Source organism: Salmo trutta, chromosome 9 (assembly GCF_901001165.1).
Source record: "Salmo trutta chromosome 9, fSalTru1.1, whole genome shotgun sequence".
Lineage (NCBI taxonomy): Eukaryota > Metazoa > Chordata > Actinopteri > Salmoniformes > Salmonidae > Salmo > Salmo trutta.
Window position 1 is genome coordinate 20,254,767 of NC_042965.1, and position 23,708 is coordinate 20,278,474.

A 23,708-nucleotide genomic window follows, 5' to 3' on the forward strand; every position below is an offset into this window, starting at 1 on the left:
GATCGACATTTACATAATGGGTACCGGGAGGAAAATGGGGGAGGGTCATGCTTTTTCAATTTTGGTCAAGGGGAGGGTTTAGTATTTTTTTCATCTAGTCCAGGGAAGGGTCATGTAATTTGTAATTGATGAAATGTCAATATTTCTCAGTGTTTTAGAATGAGTTGATTATAAGGCTATGTATCGCTGTGCGTCCAAAAGCCGCCCCATATCTCTGATTCTCCCCTGGGTATGCAATATCAAGTGCGCCTATTGGCTATTTAGTGTGGTCTCAATCAAATGATCCATAGCCTATGGGCTATAGTCTACGAAGTGCATGCTCGGAGAAGCACAGAGCAAGGCTATATATAAGGGGTACTGGTACAGAGTCAATGTGCAGGGGCACCGGTAAGTCAAGGTAATTGAGGTAATATGTACATGTAGGGAGAGTTAAAGAGATATGCATAGATAATAAACAGAGAGTTTTTATTGATCAAGTCATTGGTGATTCCTGCTTTGGTTTTTGCTTGTTAGCAGGAATCAGGAGGATAGAATTATGGTCAGATTTGCCAAAAGGGAGAGAGAGCTTTGTGTGTGGAGTAAAGGTGTTCTAGAGTTTTTTTCCCCTTTGGCTGCACATTTAACACATTGGTAGAAATTAGGTAAAACGGATTTAAGTTTCTCTGCATTAAAATCCCCGGCCACTAGGAGCACTGCCGCTGGATGAGTGTTTTCCACCACCCACCATTCACACTTTAATTAACCTAACTCCATATCAGCTGTTAAGTTAAAACCAAGACTTGAATTTAGTGGGTATGAGAAGGTATGCAATAGGCATACTTTTTATTAAAGAAAATGGCAAAAAGCACAGGTCTACCCTTTGTTAGCTTAAGATTTTGAAGAAAATAAAAAAGATCTGATTATTTCAAGTGATCTATAACAGCGCTTTGGTCCACGATGCTTTATGTAGAAAGAAGCTGTAAAATTCCAGGAAAAGACATGACACCGATGCATATGGGAATTTCATTGTTCCAGTTCTTAAGAGGCTGAACTACAACCTTCTATATTTGAGGATATTTTTGGGGGACTTTTCTTGGAAAGTAATATAATTCTGTCACTATCAATTTATTAAGCTATTATTAAGCTATTCACTTTTTGTATAATAGAAGATGTTTAAACCCATACAGCTTTTAGGGAATAACTTGTGACCTTCTCTCGTTGGGTTAAGCCACGGAAGAAGCGTAGCCAGCAGTTAAAGCTTACATTGTTCTGCGTTGGTTGACCTTCTCTGTCTGGGGTGGAAAGGTAGGCCTCGCCTTTGAAAGTAAAATGCTCAAATTCCTAATGATGTCTCAGATTTAATTATTTGCAAACAGGGACAATTTTGTTGCAAACAATACACACTTATTTGGCATCGGAGAAATATGATAAGATTAACACATAGACCTATCTGTCACAGGCGTCGTAAGGAGTGGACCAAAATGCAGCGGCTATATTGATCATCTTCTTTACTTTATTAACCTGTCTGGGCTCGGGGGCAGTATTTTCACGGCCGGATGAAAAACGTACCCAATTTAAACAGGTTACTACTCTGGCCCAGAAACTACAATATGGATAGAAAACACTCTGAAGTTTCTAAAACTGTTAGAATGGTGTCTGTGAGTATAACAGAACCCATATGGCAGGCAAAAACCTGAGAAAAAGTCAACCAGGAAGTGGAGGATCTGAGAATTGTAGTTCTTCTTTCTAGTCCCTTTCAAAACTATCCGTGGGGTTACGTTGCACTTCCTAAGACTTCCATTGGCTGTCTAAAGCCTTCAGAAAGTGGTTTGAGCATTCTCCTGTCACTGGGCAGATAATAGGAGCTCAGTTTCTGAGTGGACTGCCTGGCAACAAAGGGATTGGATATGCGCGGTCACGCGAGCACGCTGTTCCTTCTTTTTCTCCTTGAATGAATACGCTATTGTCCGGTTGGAATATTATCGCAATTTTATGTTAAAAATACCATAAAGATTGATTTTAAACAGCGTTTGACATGCTTCTAAGTATGGTAATGGTACATTTGGATTTTTTGTCTCTGGTTCCGCGCTTGCTCGTTATGCCTTTGGATAAGTGATCTGTACGCACGAACAAAACTGAGGTATTTGGACATAAATATGGATTATTTGGAACAAAAACAACATTTCTTGTGGAAGTAGCAGTCCTGGGAGTGCATTCTGACGAAGATCAGCAAAGGTAAGAGAATATTTCTAATACTAATTCTGAGTTTAGGCTAGCATCCCACCTAATCCATAGAAGTTAAACAAAACAAACGACGAAAACAGTCCAGTAAGGTGCACAGACTATACTAGGAACAACCACCCACAAACACAAGTGAAAAACGAACACACTTAAATGTGGCCTCCAATTAGATACAATGACAACCAGCTGCCTCTAATTGGAGGTCATTGAAAAAACACAATATAGAAATAGAAAACTAGAATAAACATAGAAATAGAAAATATAGAACAAATAAAGTACATCAAAAACCCCGAAACACACAAAACCAACACCCCCTGCCACGCCCTGACCAAAGTACAATTACAAATAACCCCTTTTACTGGTCAGGACGTGACAGTACCCCCCCCCCCCCCCCCCCCCCCCAAAAGGTGCAGACCCCGAATGCACCTCAAAACAAAAACCCCACAAAATTAACCCCAAACTTAAAGGGAGGGAAGGGAGGGTGGCCACCGTCAACGACGGCTCCCGTGCTACACCCCCCCATCCTCCAACGACGGAGGTGGCTCTGGCTCCGGCCTTAGTCCTCATTCTAACCTGCCCACCCCCGCTGAAGGCTCAGGGCTGTAGACCACTGCTGGAGACCTCGGGCTGATGTGTGTCGCTGGAGACCTCGGGCTGAGGTGCATCTCTGCAGGCTCCGGACTGTGGGCCGTCTCTGCAGGCTCCGGACTGTGGGCCGTCTCTGCAGGCTCCGGACTGTGGGCCATCTCTGCAGGCTCCGGACTGTGGGCCGTCTCTGTCGGTTCCGGACTGTTGGACATCCCGGAAGCACTGGACGGGGAACTGTCGCCGGAAGCCCTGGACGGGGAACTGTCGCCGGAAGCCCTGGACGGGGAACTGTCGCCGGAAGCTGTGGACGGGGAACTGTCGCCGGAAGCTCTGGACGGGGAACTGTCGCCGGAAGCTCTGGACTGGGACTGCGCACTGAAGGTCTGATGCATGGGGCTGGCTTTGGAGGTGCCAGACTATTGACACGCACCTCAGGGCTAGTGCGAGGAGCAGGAACAGGACGTACTGGACTGGGCAGGTGCACTAGAGACCTGATGCGTGGGGCTGGCTTTGGGGACGCCAGACTAGTCACACGCACCTCAGGGCTAGTGCAAGGAGCAGGAACAGGACGTACTGGACTGGGAAGGTGCACTTGAGGCCTGATGTGTGGGACTGGCTTTGGAGTTGCCAGAACAGTAACACGCACCACAGGGCTAGTGCGAGGAGCAGGAACAGGATACACTGGGTCTTGAAGACGCACTGGAGGTCTGGAGCGCACAGCCAGCACAACCCGTCTTGGCTGAGTTGTCACTGTAGCCCTGCACGGGCGGAGTGCTGGCACAGGGCGAACTGGGCTGTGCTGAGGAAGGATGGCTGCCGTGCGTAGAGCAGGCGCAGGGTAGCCTGGGCCTAGGAGACGCACTGGTGGCCAGATATGCTGAGCAGGCATCCTTCCTGGCTGGATGCCCACTCTAGCACGGCACTTGCGGGGAGCTGGTATCGACCACACCGGACTGTGCGTGCGGATGGGCGAGACCGTGCGCACTTCCGCATAGCACGGTGCTCTCTACGCCAAACGCTCCCCATAATAAGCACGAGGAGTTGGCTCAGGTCTATTGCCTGACTTACCCCAACTCCCTGTGTGCCCTCCCCAAAAAAATGTTTGGGGGTGCCTCCTCACCTCCTGAAATGGAGGATATAATGCCTCATACCTCCGTCGTTCTGCCTTTGCTTCCTCCAATTCCTCCTTCGGTCGCCGGTACTCCCCAGCCTGCCTCCAAGGTCCCTTTCCATCTAATATTTCCTCCCATGTCCACGACTCCAAATATTTATCCTGCTGCTCCTTCTTCCGCTGCTTGGTCCTCTTTTGGTGGTTGGTTCTGTCACGGTCGTCGTAAGGAGTGGACCAACATGCAGCGGGTATATTGATCATCTTCTTATTTATTGAAGGAAAAAACACTTAAACAAAACAAATGACAAAAACAGTCCTGTAAGGTGCACAGACTATACAGGAAACAAACACCCACCAACACAAGTGAAAAATGAACACACTTAAATATGGCCTCAATTAGAGACAACGACAACCAGCTGCCTCTAATTGGAGGTCATTGAAAAACACACAACATAGAAATAGAAAACTAGAATAAACATAAAAATAGAAAATATAGAACATAAATCAAAAACCCCGAAACACACAAAACAAACACCCCCTGCCACGCCCTGACCAAACTACAATAACAAACAACCCCTTTTACTGGTCAGGACGTAACACTATCTCTTTGTCCATTCTTAACCTATAATTTCGGTTATTTGTGAGGTATTAAAAAACATTCTGCTAATATGTAAAATGACGTAGAATAGCATGACATAAAAAATTTAAAATTCTCAAACCTGCAAATATGATGATCAATTCATGCAATGATTTTACTATGAAGGGGATCTTTCCACCACCTCCTCTTGTCCACGGTGGTCTGCGAACCCACAACCTTCTGGCCCGCACCCCTGTGCGCTATCCATTTATATTTCAGAGAGGTACCGATATTCTCCACGTAACCCTTATTATGAATAATGTTCACTCCCTTATTAATGTCACTTGTTATATCCACTTCAATCAGTGTAGATGAATGGGAGGAGGGAATTCAGGCATGAAGTGTGTATGTGTGCCATTCAGAAGGTGAATGGGCAAGACAAAAGATTTAAGTGCCTTTGAATGGGATATGGTAGTAGGTGAAAGGCGCACCGTTTTGTGTCAAGATCTGCAATACTGCTGGGTTTTTCATGCACAACAGTTTCCCGTATGCATCAAGAATGGTTCACCAGCCTAAGGATATCCAGCCAACTTGACACAACCATGGGAAGCATTGGAGTCAACATGGGCCAGCATCCCTGTGGAACGCTTTCCACACCTTGGGTTCAACTAACTCAATATTAGGAAGGGGATCTTAATGTTTTATAGTCAATATAGTTCTCTAGGCTCACACCCTCTCAGACCACGAGAAACATTCTGTCCACCTACTATAGGGTCATCCATAGATAAAGATGCACTGCATCCTTACATCACTGAACTGTAACAGGATTATAATGTTTACAACTCTTTAGGCCAAGGGTCGCGACGGCTACAACATGATGTACACCAGGAGGAACTGTGCTGAAAGTATACATTGAAAACCAGTGGTGCGGTACACTTATTACTCTGAGAGAGAGCCATTGGGCCACAACACTGATATGTAGTGTTTTGGCTGCACCTCGAGACAGGCACACCAGTTAGCTGAACCAGCAAAGCTCTACCTCTCACTCTCACTGTGAAGGTCAAATAGGATAAAAACCTGTTATGCTCTATGTATGTGTGCGTGTGTGTGTGTGTGTGTGTGTGTGTGTGTGTGTGTGTGTGTGTGTGTGTGTGTGTGTGTGTGTGTGTGTGTGTGTGTGTGTGTGTGTGTGTGTGTGTGTGCGTGCGTGTGCGTGTATGTGTGTTAGTTGCTGGAGGAAGCCTTTAAAATCATCACACAAAGCTCCCCTCAGACATTATACGGGACTGTCCTCATAGTTTCCACACTCAGTTCCTCCGACCAACAATCACAAGCTCACCGCCATGACAAATAACGGCCCTTTCTGAAGACCTTTTCACCACCATTCACTCAAACCAAATGCCAGTTCTGTCTTTTCATCCGCCTCTCTCTTTCCCTAACCCTAAGGGTAGTTGAGATGTAAAAGGTGGGTGAGATTTACCCAGTGAAAGGGTCGACCATTATATATAGGCCAGTTCGTTGATATAAAAGTGTGCTCTTCTGACTTTTTTCCCCTACTGTAAAATGCTGTCTAGTAGTCAAGAATGTAGACCTTTGGAGAATAGGTGTGGTGTGATACCCAACACCACTTCTCCACACAGTGGCAGATGAATCAGTTGATGTGGGGTACTGCTGTCACTCAACATCACTACCTAACCCTAGTCTTATCATGTGAAACTGTTACTAGTACAGTACTAACAACAAATCCAGATGCACATGGATAGTCACAAGGGGGGGTTAGAAGCTGAGGTATATAATGGTTTAAAGATTGTCATACCATGGATCATTTAGCTATTTGATTTGGAATTTTATGCTATTTAATTTGGCCTTTTACTACCAAATCTCATTGAAACGCATCAAATAACACATTCATAAATGGCAAAAAATACATTAAATCATAAGGAATAAGGTTTTGTCCTATATCTAGGAGATATGAGAAAGCTAAGGAAATATTTTTGTTTCTTTTACACATATTTAAGCCCTTTCTTTTGGGTAAGGCATAAAACGACCTCCGTACTTCCATTTATTTATAAACCGGTACAGATTACTTTCAGATAAGTCCCGTGACCACTTGTGGGGGACATAGAGCAGAACGGAGAACACCATCATGTTCGTGAGAATCTCCCCTTTCCACAGAGTGGTTTGTAGGCCAGCATCATGTTATGGGTATGCCTGTCATCGGCAGGGACTGGGGAGTTTGTCAGGATCAAAAGAAATATGAAAGGAGCAAAGCCCAGGTAAAATGACAGAAGACTTCTGAAAACCTAACTCTAAAATAGTTGTATTTTTCAGCGAGACAATAGCACACATTTTAATGCCAAAGACTGATCAGAATGGCTTTCCAAGAAGTGTACTTGAGTTTTCTTGAATGGTCTAGTTTCAGCCTTGACATAAATCTACTAGAAAATCAGAGACAAGGTTTAAATATCGATGTCCATCAATGATCCAAAACCAAATTTACTGAGCCTGAACAATTTGGAAAATGTTCAATAACTTTCTTTCACTTTGAAAATATGGAGTAGGTTGTGTAGATCTGTAGGAACATTTCTATTCCTTTTTAGATTGAATTTTAAGGCAGTAAAATGTAAAAAAAAGGGTGTGTAGACTTTCTATAGGCACAGCATGTGTGTGCTTCTATCTGTGTCTGTGCTTACCTTGGTTTCTTTGTTTGTATCTGGTGTTGGCATGAAGGGCCTGGGGGGTATCAGCGCTTACCAGGGAGGCAGGCGCTGGCTGATGTCAGCTGGCCAGTCGGCACACAGTCCAGTCGCATCATATCACCGTCACGGCCCTGGTCTGGTGCCGCTCACATTCACGCTGTCCCCAAGACATCCAGCCTCTTTGTCTGCCTGCCTGGCTCTGCGTGTCTGGTTGTGTGTGTTTGTGTATTCTGTGTGCTTTGGAGCCAATCCACTCATTCTAAAATTACCAGAGCAATTATCTTGGCCCTTCCAGTGTAAAAGCTAACAAATTCCTAACAGTTGCAAACAAAGCCCCCAGTACAGAACATTCTCATTTTAGATATGCAGGTGGTTCAAAGTTTCAATTTCACACAAGCCAAAGTCTATTTACTTCCAGTTCTGTGGACTGTTTGTTTTTACAGCATGAAGAATGCATGGCACTCCTTGATATCTATTCGGCTTCAATTAGCAACAGATGCCTCCATGCAGAGTGCAAACTCTAATTGTACGTGATGAGCAAAGCTAATGGCCTGACCTTCTTGCAGCTGTGAGAGAAGAGGAGACATGGGGTAACCTATCTCACACACCTTCTCATTGTCCAAACATATACACACACATGCACACCAGCCCATACTCGCCAATGTTAGAAAATGAAAATGGGTGGAAGGGGTAGGGGTGGGGGTGGGGGGAGCACGGGGGGGGGGGGGGGGGGGTAGCTTTGGTGACCAAAATTAGCTGTCGTAATTGCATCTCTCTCCCTGTGACCATAATTTTTCAGGCCTGTTTGGGGCAGTGGGGAGAGTTTGTTTGTTTTGGTGTCAGGGAGATTTAGAATCAAAACCAGGACCTCCGGCACACATGTGGACCTCCAAGCCAAATGGCAGCACCGCAGCCTCCCCTAACCCCGCCTCTCCCACAGCACAGGGGATAAAGAGCAAACAAGGAGAGAGAGGGGGCTAAGTGGGAGGGGGGGTATACAACAACCATTTTACTCAACAGAGAGAGATGTCTTCTACCCGACTTTCACAGTATTGCTGCAAGCTCCCATTAATGATTGTTTGGGGTGCAATTAAATAACCATTAAGATTGAAATGTTCAGGGTAAACTGATCAGTCACATATGTGCTGCTGTGTAGTACGTCTTGAAAAAAGTAAAAACAGAAGAATATTTTTTTGTTCACGGGGTTGAACATAAAAGAGTTATATACAGTGCCTTTGGAAAGTATTCAGACCCCTTGACTTTTTACACATTTTGTTACATTTCAGCCTTAATATAAAATGGATTAAAAAACTAAAAGCAATACCCCATTCTGACAAAGTCAAACCAGGTTTTTAGATTTTTTTTAAATATATAAAAAATAAAACCAGAAATATCTTATTTACATAAGTATTCAGACAGTTGTATCCTGTTTCCATTGATCATACTTGAGATGTTTCTACAACTTGATTGGAGTCCACCAGTGGTCAATTCAATTGATTGGACATGATTTGGAAAGGCACACACCTATCTATATAAGGTCCCACAATTGACAGTGCATATCAGAGCAAAAACCAAGCCATGAGGTCGAAGGAATTGTCCGTAGAGCTCTGGAACATAATTGTGTCGAGGCACAGATCTGGGGAAGGGTACCAAAACATTTCTGCAGCATTGAAGTTCCCCAAGAACACAGTGGCCTCCATCATTCTTAAATGGAAGAAGTTTGGAACCACCAAGACTCTTCCTATAGCTGGCCACCTGGCCAAACTGAGAAATCGGAGGAGAAGGGCCTTGGTCAAGGAGGTGACCAAGACCCGATGGTCACCCTGACAGAGCTTTAGAGTTCCTCTGTGGAGATGGGAGAACCTTCCAGAAGGACAACCATCTCTGCAGCACTTCACCAATCAGTCCTTTATGGTAAAGTGGCCAGACGGAAGCCATTCCTCATTAAAAGGCACATGACAGCCCGCTTGGAGTATGCCAAAAGGCACCTAAAGACTCTCAGACCATGAGAAACAAGATTCTCTGGTCTGATGAAACCAAGATTGAACTCTTAGTAATCATGGCTGAATACCGACCAAATCTCGCATAGGGCTCCCAAAAGGCTAGGGCCGGCCTTGACTGAGATGATAAATTGGGAAAATCTTTCTCAATGGAAAATTACATCAATGTTCCCTTACACATCACATGTAGTTCCAATACTTGGTCCATTCACTTCAACGATTGGGGCGGGGGGGTCAGGACAGTTTGCCTTTAGCGGCTTCAGTCTGCTGGTTGTTTTGTTTTGTCTTGACATGCCTCCATTGAAGAGTGCCAAAAAGTGAATTACATGTAGGAGGCTTAGTTCATCTTTGAGCCATACACTCCCTGTTCCAGACACACAAATCCCCCATGCCTCATTTTCCCCTGTGAGCCTCCCTCTCTTGGCACACGATTATCAGACATGTGTATCGCACATCCGAGCCAGAGCGAGACGGTAAGCAAGCATTGCGTGGAGATGGTTTGTGCTCCCACCATGTGCAGATGATATCATTAGCTAGTACTGTCCTGATCAGCTCCATATGTTTGTGGTAATGCTATCGTACCAAGACTCAATGGTGTGTGGCTCACGAGCTTTCATTTACTGGATGGAGGAAGTCCAGTCTTCTAACCACAAGCCTGTGTAGTAAAAAACCAACAGAGAATTGGTTTGACTGGAATTAGTAATCACGCTAACCCTTCCCCAAGGAGTTCCTGAATGTAGGCTACATGATAAATAGTTACATTGAGATATACTGTATAAATGAAAAGGTTTAGTTTGAGGAAAAGGGCTGCTTTCATTGTACACAACTTTGCATACCAGGAAGTTGATAAACCATGTATCATATTTCTTTGGGTTCATTTATATGTCTCTTTCATAGACATAATAACAACATAGGAAAACCATATATATAACTTACCATAGCTGCAGAACTGTAATTAATCCATGCCTATTGGGTGTTTATGTTGAGAAAGGGAAGCTAGCCCTCTGCGTTCTCTTCTCAGTCCTTAACCCTGATGTCAATCTTATTTTTTTCCCAGCAAGTAGAATCCACATTCCCTCAACTGCTCATGCTCTCACTGTTGGGAACGCTCCTGTTGCCACAGAGATGGGGCGGGAAAACATTTATCCTTGGAAGCAGCGGAGAAACGGATGAACGGTAGAGGCTGTCCACCCGCGCCAGGAGACGTCTAATGTTTAAAGCTCTCCACGATTCCCTTTTTCCACACATTTTTCATATTCTACTGTTTTTCTTCAAAATGAACATTACAGCAGTTATAAAGACTCAAACAGTTTTTATAAAGACTCAAACAGATGCGACATAATAAAGTAATAGCTGGAAATGTCCTTTTTCTAAAGAAATCTTCAATTATTGCGCCTCATGATTGCTATATGATTTCTATAAAATGAAATCACAAGTTCTGGTTGTGTGTAGTTCTGTCTGTGCTCTAGAAATGTCAGTCACATCAAGAGGTTAACCCCATCGCTATACGAGAGCTGATTTAATATTATCCAAACACAGGTTGGACATATCTGATCCACACAAAGCGTGTTGTGAGACCATTCCATCCAGCCTCTCTCTGTAACCTCATTAAAAATACAAAGGGGTTTAAGAAAATGCAGCAATAAGCAATCTGCGTTAAACCTGCATTTGAATGCAAGAGAGTTAGTGTCATTTAATGCTGTTTCAAGTGAAAAGTGCCATTAAAGCAGGATTGACTAATCTGGGCATGGCCGTGCTGCTCTGTAGGATGACATTATGCTAAACTGACCTTTACAGACAGATTAAGAGAGCTCCAAGGAGAGGGAGAGGAGGAGGAAGAGGGAGGGAGGAGGTGGAGAAGAAGAAGGAGGGAGAGAAATTAACAGCGAAGGAAAGATGGCGAGTTTGCAATATGGATGATAAAGTATCCACCACTCCCAACCCAAGTGCAATAGAGTACATTAATTCTACAAATCAAATGAAAGTGGCAAAGTGTTATGTTATAGTTTGAGGGTTTGGTCAACCCACACCGCAAACTATTCATGTCTCCAAACTACTCTGTGGTATCTATGGACACCAGCACCTCAACATTTGGCATTATAGAGATATAAAAGAACTGGATGAATCTGAACCTATTCTCCCAACTGTGAGTTCGGATTTCCCTCTAACATGTTATCATATTTGTCAAAGTCTCACCACGCTCCATAGACAATGGAAGTTCCGGTCCGTTCCGCATTCCGGACATCATCAATCAATATGAGGGCTGGTTGGGACAGTGCCAGTACTACTCTGAGAGGGAGGATGTGAAGTTGGCCATCCCTCACCTCTCTCTCCCTCTCTTACTCTCTCTCTCTCAGTGAAACAGATGACCCGGGAGAGCATACCTGGGAGAGCATACCTGGGAGAGCATACCTGGGAGAGCATACCCGGGAGAGCATACCCGGGAGAGCATACCCGGGAGAGCATACCCGGGAGAGCATACCTGGGAGAGCATACCTGGGAGAGCATACCTGGGAGAGCATACCCGGGAGAGCATACCCGGGAGAGCATACCTGGGAGAGCATACCCGGGAGAGCATACCTGGGAGAGCATACCTGGGAGAGCATACCTGGGAGAGCATACCTGGGAGAGCATACCTGGGAGAGCATACCCGGGAGAGCATACCTGGGAGAGCATACCCGGGAGAGCATACCCGGGAGAGCATACCCGGGAGAGCATACCCGGGAGAGCATACCCGGGAGAGCATACCTGGGAGAGCATACCTGGGAGAGCATACCTGGGAGAGCATACCCGGGAGAGCATACCCGGGAGAGCATACCTGGGAGAGCATACCCGGGAGAGCATACCTGGGAGAGCATACCTGGGAGAGCATACCTGGGAGAGCATACCTGGGAGCTTCAGAGATCCTCTTACTTTCAGATACATATCTCCACTACTTTTTTTTTCACAAAACCCAGAGGAAAAGTAGCAATAAGATACTGTATGGCTGACTAAATTCAAAGAGATCTAAGTGAAACCCAGTGGCAAAGTTAAAACCAGTTTGGTTAGCGGGAGATGTCAGGAGATTGAGTTCTCAAGAGGGTTCTGCCTTAAAAGATGGATAGACCTATCGGCTGCAATCACAGCTTGACCACTCTCTCCATCACTGCCCATTCCCAACCTTACATTCACATCTTGGCCAGGCCACTCACTACTTGACTGGAAGTTTGGAACGAGAGATAGGGAGAGAGAGAGAAGAGATAGAGACAGAAGAGATAGAGACAAAGAGAGCGAGTACAGAGAGAACAGAGTGAAATAACAGAGTGGGGTGGTTATTGACTTGAAAGTGTTTGGCCGCTGCAGAGTACGGGTTTGGTATCGAATTACTGGCCTATCCTACTGCGAGCTCTATTGGCATGGGGAGCTTTTTCCTCTTCTCCTTTACTCTCAATGACTTGCAGACAGGAGGTATTTTTTTAAACAAAGTGTCTGTTGGGCAGAGTAGGGGGCATAATAGTGCTTTTGCTGAACATTAACACATCGATAAAAGCATCAGTCAAACAGGCTGGGAGCTAGTGGGACTGAAGTAAAGAGATAGGAGGGTGTCATGTCTGAAATAGAGGAGGGAGAGGAGCGGAAAGGTGTAACACACAGTACAGACAAACAACCACCCATATAACCATGCAAAAACAGTGATAGAGTCATGGTTAGGCTACATAAAAGCATGTCTCTTCACACTTATTCTGTGACGTGGTGAGGTTGGACCCAGGCGCAGAGAAGAGACCAGACGAGGAATCAGTGGTTAAGGATAAACATAATACTTTTCTAAGAAACAGTAAACAAAAGATCACAGTAACACTGTGAAAACAAGAACACTACGTTTTGAAACCTCACTCAGGAGACAAACGCACACAGCAAACAATTCAAGCTTCTTAAAGGACAGCAGAAAACACACCTCTTTTAACAAGGGATTCATAATGAGTAATAGGACACAGCTGAGTGTCATTAATGTCTCTAGGACGGTCTCTGGTGACAGGTAAAACCATGACATATTCAACCTTACACGTTCTCCAAACGTATTGGGCAGGGACACATTTGTACACCAGGGACACATTTGTGCACTCTGTACACCAGCAATTTGAATTTGAAATGATACATGAGTGAGAAAGTTACAAATGCACAAATATCATAACCACCAAAAATGCTGACCTCCCCATTTATTGTAGTAGTGGGGGTATGATATTTGTGCGTCTGTAACTTTCTCATTCATCATTATTCACAATTCATTCAGGACTACTCATAATCATGGTTGCATACACAGTAATGTAGAAGTGTTTAGAAAGAAAAAAGTACAGTGCCTTCGGAAAGTATTCAGACCCCTTGACTTTTTCCACATTTTGTTAAGGTTACCCCCTTTTTTTCAATTTTCGCCTAAAATGACATACCCAAATCTAACTGCCTGTAGCTCAGGCCCTGGGGCAAGGATATGCAAATTCTTGGTACCATTTGAAAGGAAACACTTTGAGGTTTATAGAAATGTGAAAGGGATGTAGTAGAATATAACACAATAAATCTGGTAAAAGATAATACTAAGAAAAAAACAACCATTCTTTTGTATTTATTTTTTGTACAATCATCTTTGAAATGCAAGAGAAAGGCCTTAATGTATTATTCCAGCCCAGGTGCAATTTAGATTTTGGCCACTAGATGGCATCAGTGTATGTACAAAGTTTTATACTGATTCTATGAACCATTGCATTTCTGTTCAAAATGTTGTATCAAGACTGCCCAAATGTGCCTAATTTGTTTATTAATAACTTTTCATGTTCAAAATTGTGCACTCTCCTCAAACAATGGCATGGTATTATTTCACTGTAATAGCTATTGTAAATTGGACAGAGCAGTTAGATTAACAAGAATTTAAGCTTTCTGTCAATATCAGATATGTCTATGTCCTGGGCAATTTTCTTGTTACTTACAACATGCAATTCGCATTAGCCTACGTTAGCTCAACTGTCCCGTGGAAGGCACACCAATCCCGAAGAAGTTTTAAATAGTTTTTTCCCCTCATCAATATACACACAATACCACATAATGACAAAGCAAAAACAATTTTTTTAGAAATGTTAGCAAATGTATATAAAAAAAATGAAATATCACATTTACATAAGTATTCCGACCCTTTACTCAGTACTTTGTTGAAGCACCTTTAGCAGCAATTACAGCCTTGAGTCTTCTTCGGTATGACATTACAAGCTTGGCACACCTGTATTTGGGGATTTCCTCCCATTCTTCTCAAGTTCTGTCCTCTCAAGCTCTGTCAGGTTGAATGGGGAGCGTTGCTGCACAGCTATTTTCAGGTCTCTCCAGTGATGTTCGATCTGGTTCAAGTCCGGGCTCTGGCTGGGCAACTCAAGGACATTCAGAGGCTTGTAACGAAGCCACTCCTGCGTTGTCTTGGCTGTGTGCTTAGGGTTGCTGTCCTGTTGGAAGGTGAACCGTCGCTCCAGTCTGAGGTCTTGAGTGCTCTGGAGCAGGTTTTCATGAAGGATCTCACTGTACTTTGCTCTGTTCATCTTTCCCTCGATCCTGACTAGTTTCCCAGTCTCAGCCGCTGAGAACCATCCCCACAGCATGATGCTGCCACCACCATGCTTCACTGTAGGGATGCTACCAGGTTTCCTCCAAACATGACGCTTAGCATTCAGGACGAAGTGTTCAATCTTGTTTTCATCAGACCAGAAAATCTTGTTTCTCATGGTCTGAGTGTCTTTAGGTGCCTTTTGGCAAACTCAAAGTGGGCTATCATGTACCTTTGATTGAGAAGTAGCTTTCGTCTGGTCACTCTACCATAAAGGCCTGATTGGTGAAGCGCTGCAGAGATGGTTGTCCTTCTGGAAGGTTCTCCCATCTCCACAGAGGAACTCTAGAGTTCTGTCAGAGTGATCATCAGGTTCTTGATCACCTCCCTAACCAAGGCCCTTCTCCCCCGATTGCTCAGTTTGGCCAGGCGGCCAGCTATAGGAAGAGTCTTGGTGGTTCCAAACTTCTTCCATTTAAGAATGATGGAGGCCACTGTGTTCTTGGGGACCTTCAATGCTGCAAAAAAATGTTGGTCCCCTTCCCCAGATCTGTTCCTCGACACAATCCTGTCTCGGAGTTCTGCTGACAATTCCTTCGACCTCATGGCTTGGTTTTTGCTTTGACATGCACTGTCAACTGTCGGACCTTATATAGACGGGTGTGTGGCTTTCCAAATTATGTCCAATCATTTTAATTTACTACAGGTGGACAACAATCAAGTTGTAGAATCATGTCAAGTATGATCAATGGAAACAGGATGCACCTTATTTACATAATACCTTACGTAAATAAGATATTTCTGTTATACATTTTTTTATACATTTGCAAAAAAATCGAAAAACATTTTTGCTTTGTCAATATGGGGTATTGTGTGTAGATTGCTGAGGAATTGTTTTATTCAATCCATTTTAGAATAATCCTGTAACGTACAAAATGTGGAAAAAGTCAAGGGGTCTGAATACTTTGCGAAGGTACAGTGCCCACATTAAGCAAATGTCTTTAACAGTACCTTAGCATCATGTCATCGTTACAATGTCATTATCATTATTATAATCATTATCATGTCCTGCTCTTCCAGGGAGAAAGTAACTGCTGGGTCGGCTAAACTCATCAGCACAAAGGAGAAGCTCTCTCTCTCCCACCTTGTTAGTGATCCCTCCCAACAGAACCTCCTCGTGAGCATGTTTGCAGTGTTTGCCATTAGGCGGGGTGTCAGAGTTGTGAGTGACAGGGCTGACACCACCAGATGGTGAAGGAAACACCTCTGATTACAGAGTCAAACCACTAGACCTGCATAAGAACGCCGCACACAACACAACAAAACACACAAATGTCATTCACAGTCTGGCGAAGAGGCCCCTCCTATAGAAACACATGAGATTCAAACAGGTCTTCCTCCTCTCTGCCCAGTGGAAGCCTGGGTAAGAGGAGAGCAGGTTTCTTTAGGCCTGCTGGTAAATGCAGCACCTCTGTTAAACCAGTAGAGCTACCGCTTTCCTCCATAACAATCTCCCCTAGATTGGTCCTGTCAGGCCTGGAATTGGACTACGATTCAGGGAGGAACGATTTGTTTGAGAGAGATAGTGTGTGCATGCATGTGTGCGTGTGCATGTTTGTGCCTGTGTGTGTGTGTGTGTGCATGTGCATGTGCGCCACAGGAGGTTGGTGGCACCTTAATTGGGGAGGACGGGCTCGTGGTAATGGCTGGAGTGGAATCGGTGGAATGGGATCAAATATATCAAACATATGGTTTTCATGGGTTTGATGCTATTTAATTTCCTCCGTTCCAGACATTATTATGAGTTGTTCTCCCTTCAACAGCCTCCTCTGGTGTGCGCATGTGTTTGTCCACATGTGCGTATTCAGACGTGTGGATGAATGCACTATGTCAAACTTGAGGGTAATGAAAAAATAAAAGGAAACGTGTAAAAAGCATTTGCTTCCACCCGAATAGGAAATTAACGGTACGACATTCAAAAGTGCACCTCCTCAACTGCCTGGCAAAACAAACTGGTCTCAGAGCATTTCGTATTATTCTGTACCTAAATCCGAGACACTCCATTTAGTATAATATGTTACGTTTCGTATGGTATGGTATGTATTCATTTGTGGATGTCAATCATCCATTTTGTATGATATGTTACAAATTACAATTTGAATTATATGTTATGAATTTGCAAATGTACAATATGTTACAAATTTGCTAAATGATTGATACACTATAAATACACAAGCATGTAGACACCCCATCAAATTAGTGTATTCAGCACAGCTGTTGCTGACAGGTGTATAAAATTGAGCACACCACCATGCAATCTCCATAGACAAACATTGGCTGTAAAATGGCCTTACTGAAGAGCTCAGTGACTTTCAACGTGTCACCGTCATAGGATGCCACCTTTCCAACAAGTCAGTTTGTCAAATTTCTGTCCTACAGCTGGCCCGGTCAACTGTAAGTGCTGTTATTGTGAAGTAGAAACGTCTAGGAATAACAACGGTTCAGCCGCAAAGTGGTAGGCCACACAAGCTCACAGAACGCTGAAGAGCGTAGGGAGTAAAAATGGTCTGTTCCTGGGTTGCAACATTCACTTCCAAACTGCTTCTGGAAGCAACGTCAGCACAAGAACTGTTCGTCGGGAGCTTCATGAAGTTGGTTTCCATCCGCACACAAGCCTAAGATCACCATGCACAATGCCAAGTGTCGGCTGGAGTGGTGTAAAGCTTGCCGCCATTGGACCAGAGCAGTGGAAACTGGAATGATGAATCACGCTTCACCCTCTGGCAGTCCGACAGAAAAATCTGGGTTTGGTGGATGCCAGGAGAATGCTACCTGCCCCAATGTTTAGTGCCAACAGTCAAGTTTGGTGGAGGAGGAATAATGGTCTGGGGCTTTTTTTCATGGTTCGATCTAGGCCCCTTAGTTCCAGGGAAGGGAAATCTTAACACTACAACATACAATGACATTCTAGATGATTCTGTTCTTCCAACTTTGTGGCAACAGTTTGGGTGAAGGCCCTTTCCTGTTTCAGCATGACAATGCCCCCATGCACAAAGCAAGGTCAATACAGAAATGATTTGTTTGAGATTGGTGTGGAAGAACTTGACGGGCCTGCACAGAGCCTTGACCTCAACCCCTTCGAACACCTTTGGGATGAATTGGAGGGCCGACTGCGAGCCAGGCCTAATCCACCCTGACCAACCACCCCACATTTGTTTTTGCCTTAACCTGTTTGGGATAGGGGGCAGTATTGAGAATTTTGGAAAAAATATGTGCCCATTTTTAACTGCCTCCTACACCAACTCAGAAGCTAGAATATGCATATTATTGTTCAGGTTTGGATAGAAAACACCCTAAAGTTTCGAAAACTGTTTGAATGGTGTCTGTGAGTATAACAGAACTCCTATGGCAGGCAAAAACCTGACAAGGTTTCATGCAGGAAGTGGCCTGTCTGACAAGGAGTTGTGCGTCTTGCATCTGTTTATTGAAGAGTAAGGATCTTAGCTGTAACGTGACAATTCCTAGGGCTCCAATAGGCTCTCAGAACCCGGGAAAAACCTGAACGATGACGAGGCGGCCTCTGGCTGAAACAGATTATCGCCTTTTCCAAGTGGCCGATCAGAGGACCATTGAATGAGGCGCGTGCACGATTCGCCCCCGTGGTGAAATTTCATTCGGCTGTTTAGGCTCATTGCAGATTCCCAGTCGGAATATTATCGCTTTTCTACGAGATAAATGGCATAAAAATTGGTTTTAAACAGCGGTTGACATGCTTCGAAGTACGGTAATGGAATATTTAGACATTTTTTGTCACGCCATGCGCCATGCTCGTGACTGTGATGTAGCATTCTGATAGTGTCTAGAACTCACGAACAAAACGTCGCTGTTTGGATATAACGATGGATTATTTGGGACCAAACCTACATTTGTTATTGAAGTAGAAGTCCTGGGAGTGCATTCTGACGAAGAACAGGAAAGGTAAGAACATTTTTCTTATAGGAAATTTGATTTTGGTGAAGGCTGAACTGGGTGGGTGTCTAAATAGCTAGCCCGTGATGGCTGGGCTATGTACTTAGAATATTGCAAAATGTGCTTCATCCGAAAAGCTATTTTAAAATCGGACATATCGAGTGCATAGAGGAGTAATGTATCTATAATTCTTAAAATAATTGTTATGCTTTTTGTGAACGTTTATCGTGAGTAATTTAGCAAACTGTTAGTAAATTCCCCGGAAGTTTGCGGGGGGTATGCTTTTTCTGAACGTCACATGCTAATGTAAAAAGCTGTTTTTTGATATAAATATGAACTTGATTGAACAGACATGCATGTATTGTATAACATAATGTCCTAGGTGTGTCATCTGATGAAGATCATCAAAGGTTAGTGCTGCATTTAGCTGTGGTTTGGGTTTATGTGACATTATATGCTAGCTTGAAAAATGGGTGTCTGATTATTTCTGGCTGGGCACTCTCCTGACATAATCTAATGTTTTGCTTTCGTTGTAAAGCCTTTTTGAAATCGGACAGTGTGGTTAGATTAAGGAGAGTCTTGTCTTTAAATAGCTGTAAAATAGTCATATGTTTGAGAAATTGAAGTAATAGTATTTCAAACGATTCAAAAATCGCGCCACTGAATTCAGGTGGCTGTTACGTAGGTGGGACGAATTCGTCCCACATGCGCCAGAGAGGTTAAGTAACCATCTGTCTTATGTAACCATTCCAAACATAACATATCATACTAAAATGCGTTTCCCCGGATTTACATTTACTATGTTACGTCTAGTCTATGAGACCAGGCTGGGTACAAAGAGGCAAAGAGAGAAAATTAAAGTGCAGGTCAGGGATGGGATGAATTCACAGAGATTGTGATCTGTTTCACTCCCAGACAGTCAGTCAGTCAGCTGTTCAGATTCTGTATCAAATGTTGCTGGATGATTCATCATTTGAGCCACCATTTTCCTCCGATGTTATACTAAACCTAGCCTCATCGCGAACCTGGGGAAGTTCCATGGCAGAAATTAGCTAAAGAGCGCTCGGAACCCGATGTAAATCAGTGACACCTCGCAACACATCAAACCAATCAAATGTCTTCCTTGGGTGGAACTCCAAATGTGCTCACCAGATTAGTGCTATAGAAGCAACAGTGTGTGAGGACTAAACATTTCAACAAAACAAACACTGGTGACAAAACATTTCAGAACATTTGCCGCATTCTGGTTTTCACAGCATTTCTCTATTATTTCGACATTAGCTAAAGCTGCAGCAAGAGGGCAGAAATGGTCTACAATGCTGGCCATATCAATATTTATAATTTTGACATTTCTGACGTGATATTTGGCTGTAAAGGCAGTACTGTCTATAGTAGCAAATTAAAATGAACCTCATAAAATGTAACCTGTAACGCTCATTCCCTGTAGCCTAATTGTGAACTCCTTATTTTCATACTGTACCTAAATTACACGGGTTGGATTTGCACTAAATGTTTTATGTCACCACTTAAAAGGCAAGTACACAATCTGGTATATGGTTTGCCTCATATACAGTTGAAGTCTGAAGTTTACATACACCTTAGCCAAATACATTTAAACTCAGATTTTCACAATTCCTGACATTTAATCCTAGTAAAATGTCCCTGTCTTAGGTCAGTTAGGATCACCACTTTATTTTAAGAATGTAAAATGTCAGAATAATAGTAGAGAGAATGATTTATTTCAGCTTTTATTTATTTCATCACATTCCCAGTGGGTCAGAATTTTACATACACTCAATTAGTATTTGGTAGCATTGCCTTAAAATTGTTGAACTTGGGTCAAACGTTTCGGGTAGCATTCCACAAGCTTCCCACAATAACTTGGGTGAATATTGGCCCATTCCACCTGACAGACCTGGTGTAACTGAGTCAGGTTTGTAGGCCTCCTTGCTCGTACATGCTTTTTCAGTTCTGCCCACAAATTTTCTATAAGATTGAGGTCAGGGCTTTGTGATGGCCTCTCCAATACCTTGACTTTGTTGTCCTTAAGCCATTTTGCCACAACTTTGGAAGTATGCTTGGGGTCATTGTCCATTTGGAAGACCCATTTGCGACCAAGCTTTAACTTCCTGACTGATGTCTTGAGATGTTGCTTCAATATATCCACATCATTTTTCCGTCCTCATGATGCCATCTATTTTGTGAAGTTCACCAGTCCCTCCTGCAGCAAAGCACCCCCACAACATGATGCTGCCACCCTCGTCCTTCACGGTTGGGATGGTGTTCTTCGGCTTGCAAGCGACCCCATTTTTTCCCCCCCTGAACGATGGTCATTATGACCAAACAGTTCTATTTTTGATTCATCAGACCAGAGGAAATTTCTCCAAAAAGTACGATCTTTGTCCCCATGTGCAGTTCAAAACTGTAGTCTGGCTTTTTTATAGTGGTTTTGGAGCAGTGGCTTCTTCCTTGCTGAGCGTCCTTTCAGGTTATGGCGATATAGGACTCGTTTTACTGTGGATATAGATACTTTTGTACCTTTTTCCTCCAGCATCTTAACAAGGTCCTTTGCTGTTGTTCTGGGATTGATTTGCACTTTTCACACCAAAGTACGTTCATCTCTAGGAGACAGAACACGTCTCCTTCCTAAGCGGTATGACGGCTGCGTGGTCCCATGGTGTTTATACTTGCGTACTATTGTTTGTACAGATGAACGTGGTACCTTCAGGCATTTGAAAATTGCTCCCAAGGATGAACCAGACTTCTGGAGGTCTTGGCTGATTTCTATTGATTTTCCCATGATGTCAAGCAAAGAGGCACTGAGTTTGAAGGTAGGCCTTGAATTACATCCACAGGTACACCTCCAATTGACCCAAATTATGTCAATTATCCTATCAGAAGCTTCTAAAGCCATGACATAATTTTCTGGAATTTTCCAAGCTTTTTAAAGGCACAGTCAACTTAGTGAAGGTAAACTTCAGACCAACTGGAATTGTGATACAGTGAATTATAAGTGAAATAATTTGTCAGTAAACAATTGTTGGAAAAATGATTTGTGTCATGCACAAGTCCTAACCGACTTGCCAAAACTATAGTTTGTTAACAAGACATGTGTGGAGTGGTTGAAGAACAAGTTTTAATGACTCCACCCTAAGTGTATGTAAACTTCCGACTTCAACGGTACATTGTCTACTGGTATCATTTTAAATTGTGAACATATAGCTCAACATGTAAACAATGTGTGAGTTTAGCTATTCTCTGCTTCAGATGACAGATGCCTATAAGGCCAGTAACATCATCGTACTATTGGCCTATGGCTGAATTGGCCATGCATACCATGATAAGCTACTAAATAGATTCACATAGCTGATATACTGAGATAAAGTGACAATTAAATAAAATAGATTGGAGATCTTACAACTAGACAAAAAGGAATTCTTAATTTGAGAACACAACACAGAAACGCAGACACAGAGACAGAACCTTTTCCCCTCTTTATTGCAGGATTGTGATATGTGACTAATCAACATTGACACTAGTTAATTTTGAATAATAGTTTAACAATTTAAACAAGCTTAACCTATCTGGGCTAGGGGGCAGTATTTTCATGGCCGGATGAAAAACGTACCCAATTTAAACAGCTTACTACTCTTGCCCAGAAATGAGAATATGCATATTATTAGTATATTTGGATAGAAAACACTCTGACGTTTCTAAAACTGTTTGAATGGTGTCTGTGAGTATAACAGAACTCATATGGCAGGCAAAAACCTGAGAAAAATTCAAGCAGGAAGTGATAAGTCTGAGAATTGTAGTTCTTCTTTTGATTCTACAGCTACAGTGTCTGTGGGGTGACGTTGCACTTCCCAAGGCTTCCATTGGCTCTCTAAAGCCTTCAGAAAGTGGTTTGAGCATTTTCCTGTCACTGGGCAGAGTATAGGAGCTCAGTTACTGAGTGGTCTGCCTGGCAACAAAGGGATTGGATATGCTCGGTCCCGCGAGTGCGCCCCTCCTTCTTTTTCTTCTTGAATGAATATGCGTTTGTCCGGTTGGAATAGTATCGCAATTCTACATTAAAAACACCATAAAGATTGATTTTAAACAGTGTTTGACATGCTTCTAAGTACGGTAATGGAGCATTTTGACTTTTCGTCTCTCATTCCGCACTCGCGTGTTATGCCTTTGGATAAGTGATCTGAACGCAGAAACAAAACGGAGGTATTTGTACATAAATATGGATTATTTGGAACAAAAACAACATTTCTTGTGGAAGTAGGAGTCCTGGGAGTGCATTCTGACGAAGATCAGCAAAGGTAAGAGAATATTTCTCATACTAATTCTGAGTTTAGGTTGCCCCGAACTTGGCGGGTGTCTGAATAGCTCACCGTGATGGCTGAGCTATGTACTCAGAATATTGAAAAATGTACTTTCTCTGTAAAGCTATTTTAAAATCTGACACAGCGGTTGCATCCAGGGGTAGTCCATCTATAATTCTTTAAATAATTGTTATATATTTTGTCAACGTTTATGATGAGTATTTTTGTAAATTGATGTGCACATTCACTGGACGTTTTGGTGGGAATACATTTTGTGAACATCACGCGCCAATGTAAAATGCTGTTTTTGGATATAAATATGAACTTTATCAAACAAAACATACATGTATTGTGTAACATAATGTCCTAGGAGTGTCATCTGATGAAGATCGTCAAAGGTTAGTGCTTCATTTAGCTGTGTTTTGGGTTTTATTGACACGTCCTTGCTTGGAAAATGGCTGTGTGATTATTTTTGTCTATGTACTCTCCTAACATAATCTAATGTTTTGCTTTCGCAGTAAAGCCTTTTTGAAATCAGATAATGTGGTTACATCAAGGAGAAGTGTATTTTTAAATTGGTGTAAAATAGTTGTATGTTTGAGAAAGTTGAATTATGACATTTTGTTGTTTTTGAATTTGCCGCCCTGATATTTCACTGGCTGTGTCCC